The sequence below is a fragment of the Gastrolobium bilobum genome, unplaced genomic scaffold (assembly GCF_033153095.1).
Source record: "Gastrolobium bilobum isolate Gb01-03AN ecotype WA unplaced genomic scaffold, APGP_CSIRO_Gbil_v1 utg1305162, whole genome shotgun sequence".
NCBI lineage: Eukaryota > Viridiplantae > Streptophyta > Magnoliopsida > Fabales > Fabaceae > Gastrolobium > Gastrolobium bilobum.
Window position 1 is genome coordinate 1 of NW_026899492.1, and position 8,353 is coordinate 8,353.

Genomic DNA, 8,353 nt, shown 5'->3' on the forward strand with positions numbered 1-8,353 from the left:
GAACAAGATTTTTAATGATAATTCTTCTGTGTATTTCCTCACTCTTTTGAAATTCGAATTCTGAATTGATTTCATATTTTGGATTTCAATTTTAAATTTCTAATTGTAATGTTGGTAAAGGATTTGAAAATAAAAAATTAAATAAATAATAATTTCTTTTAAAAATCGAAATAAAAAATCAATAGAAAACTAAGTTAGTCATTTATGGTGGCAGACAACTCATTCAATGTCCCACTTATTTGTACATTGGAATTACTCAGTTCTTTTAAATGGTTTCTACATTGGAATTGCTCACTCTTTTGAAATTCGAATTCTAAATTGATTTCAAATTTTGGATTTTAATTTTAAATTTCAAATTGTAATGGTGGGAAAGGATTTGGATATAAAAAATTAAATAAATAATAATTTATTTTAAAAATCAAAATAAAAAATCAATGAAAAATTAAGTTAATCATTTATGGTGGCAGACAACTCGTTTAATGTCCCACTGATTTGTACATTGGAATTACTCAGCTCTTTTAAATGCTTTTTGCATTGGAATTGCTCATTCTTTTGAAATTCGATTTCTGAATTGATTTCAAATTTTGGATTTCAACTCTTCTAAATTTTGAATTTATGTTTAAATTTGAATTTTAAATTTGAATTTTTAACATTGTAATGATGGGAAAACTTTTAGAAAATTTTGTGTGGCAGACAACTCATTTAATGTCCCACTACTTTTCTTTTGTTGTATATCCCACTATTTTTTGCATGGATAATTGATAGCCCTATTAATGCTGCATGAAAAAACAAAAACATTAAAAAAGTTGTAAAATAAAAAAATTATTTATATTGTTAAATAAATTCAAAATTGGGAAATATATTAAATGAAAAATTATGTGAACTTGATATATGAGAAAAGAGTTCAGCATTTAATATTTATGCAGTGAAAAAAGATATATATAATAAATTTTTGTTTAATATAAAATTATAGATTAATCAATAAAATATTTAAAATTATAAAAATACATATATGTATAATTAATATAAAAATTTTTAAATTTTAAATTTAATTAAAAAATATCGTCTGTCATTCTGTAAAAAAAAAAAGTTATTTGAATTTAAGAACTATAAAAATGAAAATTTAATTTAGTACATAAGAAAGAAATTAAACTTTCACTTTTTTTATTGCAAGAGTGTAATTAATACAAATACTTGCAAAAAATAATTATTTATATAAAATGCAGACAATTAGAGGTTAAAAACTGGGCTCGGTCTGTAGGGCCGGCCCGCCAATATATTTTTATAATTCAATTTAAATTTTATTTTTCTTCTTTTATAATTAAATTACTAAATCTGATTTCAATTTTTGTAAATAAGACTAACGACATTAATCCTTGCAAAAAAAAAATTATTTATATAAAATGCTGACAGTTAGAGGTGATAAACTGGGCTCGGCCCGGAGGGCCGGCCCGCTAATATATTTTTATAATTCAACTGAAATTTTATCCTTCTTCTTTTATAATTAAATTACTAAATCTGATTTAAATTTTTGTAAATACAAATTTGTGAAATTTCAAAGACTAACGACACCAATCCTTGTACAAAAAAATTATTTATATAAAATGCTGACAGTTAGAGGTGGAAAACTGGGCTCGACCCGGAGGGCCGGCCCGCTAATATATTTTTATAATTAAATTAAAATTTCATCATTCTTCTTTTATAATTAAATTCCTAAATCTGATTTTTATTTTTTAAGTACAAATTTGTAAAATTCCAAATACTAACGACACAAATCCTTGCAAATAATAATTATTTATTATTTATCATAACGTATTATGGTGTAGTTGTATGCAAAATTAATTATCCCTCTGAATAACATATTTTTGTTTGTGGTTGATATTTGCAAAGCTCTGTGTCAATGTTGTAATTTTTTTCACCTGAAATATAGAACAAAATAACAACACAAGTTTTTGTAAATATAAGGTTTGCAGTGCGATTAACCAACCACGGCGGACGACAAAATTTTTGATCTTTTTCCCCCGTGCATCGCACGGGTAATATACTAGTATATATATAAAAGAGAGATCATTTGACTCCAGAGTAAGATTTATAAGTCTTACTGCTTATTCAGTACTTGATTTCCGTCCATCCAACGGTTATAGTTTAGGAAGTCATATTAATTAATTATTAATTACATTACAAATAACAACTATTGATTTCCGTTCATTAATGGCTAAGATGAGGAGTAAAATTTAAAAGTCTTACTCTGGAGTCAAAATAACCCTCCCATATATATATATGGAGTATATATATATATATATATATATATATATTGTCAGCATCATGCTATTCATAATTGTTGAATTAGAAATTTCAGGGCAGGATAATTCCAGAGGCAGAAGCTAGCATGATGAATCTAGTCTTCAATTGTTACTTCGTGTGTGATTGATATGGGAACCAAACAAAGTCCTCTACTCTTAGTCAACCTGCACTTTGTGCCCACATCCCTGATGTGACTCCAGCAGTTAGTATTTAATATATCACCTTTGTATTAATTAATATGTTGCATTCAATAAATGAGAAAATAATTTCACAGCATGACAATTCATAATCTATACCTGAGTATGAGGGGCTTCAGCCTTACTAATGTAAGAGACACTTAGCATCTGAAACAAATTCTGCTACACCCAGAAGAACAAAAAGAAAAATAAATATATATATATATATATATATATATATATATATATATATATATATATATATATATTAGAATAATCTCAGAGCAAGTCGCTTGAGTCTCATAGTCTAGTGTCTGCCCACAAGAAAAACAAGGGAAACTATCCTTATTAATTACGGAGTAAATAGGTTACGTCTAGCTAAATTTTGATTTAAATAAATCAGACATACTTAGAATATTTTGATCACCTAAACCTAACCTATTAATTTTATGCATACTAAATTATAAGTATGACTTATTTTTAAAAAAGTAAAGAGACTGACCTATTACCCAATTTAAGCCTCCACAATTCTAAGTTTATGACCCCTTCGTGCCTATCAAACTTACAAAAATCACTAAGCCTATTGTGAAAAAAAATTAAAACACAAAAGCGAAAAAAAATTATTGATTTTCACACATAATTTAATTATTAATTAATAATATATGAATTACTAAGCCTATTGATAAACCTTTAGTTTATCTTATTTTATAGACTAAATTAATATAAAATATCAAGTTAAATAAGTCAAAAACTAAGGTTTAATATAATAATCATGAACATTATCTGAATTTTTGTTTAATGGAATCATCTTTGCTATTTTTTAGGGATTTGTTGACAAAAGGAGTCAAAGATGAAGATTGGATAAATAGAGATCACAACTAGAAAAGATAAGATCAAGAGATGATAGAAGAAGATCAAAAACAATAAGATTGAGGATCTTATCAAGTTGTTAGAAGTGGGAGCTTAAGCCCCCATTCAGAAGCTTAAGCTCCCTAAAAACGCAAATAGCTACTGCCTCTGGGCGCTTAAGCCCCCAACTCAGGGCTTAAGCGCGCCACAAGAAGAAAAAGTTGTCGCGAGGAGCGCGCTTAAGCGCCCTTCAGAGCGCTTCAGCGCGCAACGCGAATCAGAATTCACTGTCCTAGGGCGCTTAAGCGCGCTACAACAGGCTTAAGCGCCTAGACAGATCCAACTTAGGCCCATTCGAGTTTTCTACTAGGATACGAACTCTTGGCCAATAAAAGGGCCATTGGGGACCAGAAATACATAACTTTTAGATTGCTAAACAACTCTTGGGTGCTTGGAGGCGGAGGGAACGCGAAGAAACATCAGATTCATGTTCGTGAGCGGCGGAGACGGATCAACGTCAAGTGTTCACTGGAGATTTTGAAGATCCACCAATCACCTATGGAGTTTGGGGGAGCTTTTCTATTTTCTTTTGTTCTTGATTTTGCCATGTCCGGCTAGTTCTTTAAGTAGTTAGGGTTAGATGGATTTTAGTCGATTTATTATGCTTTGAATATTTCGTACGTTAATTTTCCTTTTTATCATGAATGAAGTTATCTGTTTTTAATGCTTTATATAGGCTTGAATCTTATATAATGATCATCGGTAAATGCATGACAATAGGGATGTTGGTGTGTGATCCATATCTGATAACTTCATCGTAAACGCTATGATTCTAGGAATAGACATAGAATTTGCGTAACCTTAAGATTCTTGAACTTAATGCTTGCATTCTTGGGGAATAACCGGGGAACTAGGGTTCTTTCAAGTTTGTAAAGGTTTTAGGGTAACAAGGGATTGAGCTCTAATAACACGCGAAAGAATTGGTTAGATTGATATTAAGGACGGTTAACGTAAAGAAGGACTTTGAATCATAATAAGGAGATTAAAGGAAATCGAACCCCTAGCTACGTTCTTTTACATTCTTAAATCACATCTTTAATTTCTTGTCTTTAATTCTTGCAAGTAATTAGCTTAATATTTAATATTTTAATTTTACAATTCAAATCCTGTTTCCAAATACACTTTCGATTGTCCAACTAAGTTTGCGATAGTGAATTAGTGCTTGAACCGTAATCCTCGTGGGAACGATCTCTTACTTAATCATATATTACTTGTACGATCGGTGCACTTGCCGTGAGTAGCAACAAGTTTTTGGCGCCGTTGCCGGGGATTACTATTTCAACATTAATAGTAGCTATTAATTCTTTAGATTGGACCTTATTTTCTGTTATTTAAATTCAGTTTTATTTTCTTATTTTATATAATCTATTTTTCTGGTTTATGCGAGGTACCGTTGACACCGATTCCTTGCAATTCGACCCAGAGATAGAGAAAACAGCAAAAAGAAACAGAAAACTTGCTAAAGAAAGAAGACAGCAAGAGAAAGAAGCTTCAAGCTCAACAGAACCAAAAGAAGAAGCAATGGGAGACAACAATGTACCTCCACCACCTCCGAGAACATTAGGAGATTACATGACTCCTGCTCGAGTTCCACAGACGGCGAGCATTGTTAGACCAAACGTGGATGCTAACAACTTTGAACTCAAGCCGGCACTTTTACAATTAATTCAGAAAGACCAATTTGCCGGAGGAAGCACTGAAGACCCTTACATCCATCTGGAAAACTTCTTGCTATATTGTGATACCTTGAAAATGAACGGGGTGTCTCGGGATGCTATTTTGCTCAGGTTGTTCCCATGTTCACTTAAAGACGAAGCAAGAGGATGGTTGCAATCGTTACCTCAAGGAAGCATCACTCACTGGGACGACTTGGCAACCAAATTTTTGGATAAATTTTTCTCATCTTCGAAGATGGCAAAGCTCAAGGCGGATATCACTTCTTTTGAACAAAAAGAAAGTGAATCTCTATATGAAGCATGGGAAAGATTCAAAGGACTGCTCAGGAAGTGTCCCCAACATGGCATTGAAGCCTGGGAGCAAGCGAAAACCTTCTTCCAAGGGATGACGCCGAACACAAGAACAGTGGTGAATGCTGCATCAGGAGGGTCCTTGAAGACAAAAACTCCAGAGGAAGCCTTGGAATTACTAGAGTCTCTAGCCTCTCAGGAGTATGATAATGCTCCCGCACCACAGAGAAGAGCGGGGATTATGAAGCTTGATGGCTATGATGCCATCTTGGCCCAGAATGATCAGATCCTACAGTCCAATAAGAAACAGCAACAACAACTAGATTCTCTCACAAAGCAATTTTCTGATTTTCAAGTTTCTTCTAATACTTCAGTAGCTCATGTTAATACTTTTTCTATTGTTTGTGATATTTGCGCAGGTGCTCATACTACTGATGACTGCAAGGCACCCGAAACTGCAGATGTTAATGGAATTTGGCATGATCAGAAAGTTCCATATAATCCAGGGAGGAACCAATACGGCAATAACCAGAATCAAGGGTGGAGAAATAAAAATCAACATCCAGGATTCAGTTATAGCTCGAATCATCAGCTAAATCCTCCTATGCCAGCACCACAGCAACCTCCACAACAATCAGAGTGGGAGAAAGCCTTTGCACAACTATCCAAGACCACATCAGACTACGTTCAAAGTACCAATGCATTCAGGGAAGACACTTCAACCTTTATGCAGGAGACCAGGGCCTCATTCCGGAATCAAGAAGCCTCTATCCGGAATCTTGAAACCCAGATCGGTCAATTGTCAAGGCAGTTCAATGAAAGAACCCAAGGCACTTTCCCGAGTAATACAGACGTTAATCCAAACGCACACTGCAAGGCCATTACCACTAGAAGTGGCATTGTAATTGAACCTTTGATTAAGCCTTCAGTAGAGAAAAAGAAAGTTGAGGGACCTGCCATTGAAGAAGAAAAAGAGAAAGAAGTTGACAAAGAGCCTACTGCAGAGAAAGCTGTTCCAGAAAAGAAAGAGTTCAAATGGGAGAAAAAGAAAGCTCAAGAAAGACAAGAAAAGCCATTGGAGCTCTCACCTTATGCAAAAATTCCATATCCGCAGAGGTTCAGAGAGGAAATCAAAAAGCAGCAGTATTCGAAGTTCCTTGACATCTTCAAAAAGCTACAAATCAATATTCCATTTGCTGAAGCCTTGGAGAACATGCCGAATTACGCAAAGTTCATGAAAGATCTCTTATCGAAGAAACGTAAACTGAAAGAATGTGAAACGGTGACGTTAACGGAAGAGTGTAGTGCTATAATTCAGAAAAAGTTGCCTCCAAAACTTGAAGATCCTGGAAGTTTCAGCATTCCCATAGAAATTGGCAACATTGATGTGGGAAAGGCGTTATGTGACTTGGGAGCTAGTATTAACCTTATGCCATTATCCATCTGCAAGGCTCTGGGGATTCATGAATTAAAGCCGACCAAAGTTTCACTGCAGCTAGCAGACAGATCTACCAGAAGGCCAGATGGAGTTATTGAAGATGTCTTGGTGAAGATTGATAAGTTCATATTCCCTGCAGACTTTGTCATCTTAGACATGCAAGAGGATGCTGAAATTCCCTTACTGTTGGGAAGGCCCTTTTTAGCCACTGCAAGGGCTATGATTGATGTGGAGCAGGGTAAGCTGATGTTGCGGGTTAATGATGAAACCGTAACTATTGATGTTCTTGAATCTATGAAACATCCTTCCGACGGAGGAGATTGCTTCAAGATTGATGTGATCAATGATGCAGTGCTAGATACAGTTGATGAAATACTCCAACCACTGATGGAATTGGAGTCATTAGAAGAAGATCTACTGCACAATACGACTGAAGCAACAGAAGGAGAACAAGAGGTTGAAAAGCTAGAAGAGAAAGTTGATGATATCATTCCAGGTGCACCAAAGGTTGAATTGAAAGAACTTCCTCCCACTTTGAAATATGCATTTCTTGGAGAAAGCAAGACATACCCGGTGATCATCAACATAAATTTATCAACCGCCGAAGAAGAAAAATTATTGAAGGTGTTGAGAGAGCACAGAACAGCTATAGGATGGTCTATTACAGACTTGAAAGGAATAAACCCATCTTTTTGCACTCATAAAATATTGATGGAGAATGAGGTGAAGCCAGTCAGACAACCACAGAGGAGATTGAATCCAACTATGAAAGAAGTTGTGAGAAAAGAAGTCGTGAAGCTCTTGGATGCTGGTATGATTTATCTGTTTTTAATGCTTTATATAGGCTTGAATCTTATATAATGATCATCGGTAAATGCATGACAATAGGGATGTTGGTGTGTGATCCATATCTGATAACTTCATCGTAAACGCTATGATTCTAGGAATAGACATAGAATTTGCGTAACCTTAAGATTCTTGAACTTAATGCTTGCATTCTTGGGGAATAACCGGGGAACTAGGGTTCTTTCAAGTTTGTAAAGGTTTTAGGGTAACAAGGGATTGAGCTCTAATAACACGCGAAAGAATTGGTTAGATTGATATTAAGGACGGTTAACGTAAAGAAGGACTTTGAATCATAATAAGGAGATTAAAGGAAATCGAACCCCTAGCTACGTTCTTTTACATTCTTAAATCACATCTTTAATTTCTTGTCTTTAATTCTTGCAAGTAATTAGCTTAATATTTAATATTTTAATTTTACAATTCAAATCCTGTTTCCAAATACACTTTCGATTGTCCAACTAAGTTTGCGATAGTGAATTAGTGCTTGAACCGTAATCCTCGTGGGAACGATCTCTTACTTAATCATATATTACTTGTACGATCGGTGCACTTGCCGTGAGTAGCAACACCTATTCTGAAATATTTTTTTTATTGACATGCATTATATAATGATTAATTATATTATTGTTTTACAAAAAAAAAACTATATTATTTAAAATATTACCAAAATATATATATTATTTAAAATTATATGATATAATTTTGAATAAATG

At 33.7% G+C, this 8,353-nt stretch overlaps 1 non-coding gene across 1 annotated transcript; it reads right to left on the reverse strand.

The window, feature by feature from the left end:
- Nucleotides 1-5,306: 5,306 nt before the first annotated feature.
- On the reverse strand, nucleotides 5,307-5,413 carry LOC133290651 (small nucleolar RNA R71). The gene has a single exon (XR_009748709.1). It is a non-coding gene; the product is annotated as a small nucleolar RNA R71 (small nucleolar RNA).
- Nucleotides 5,414-8,353: the final 2,940 nt, after the last annotated feature.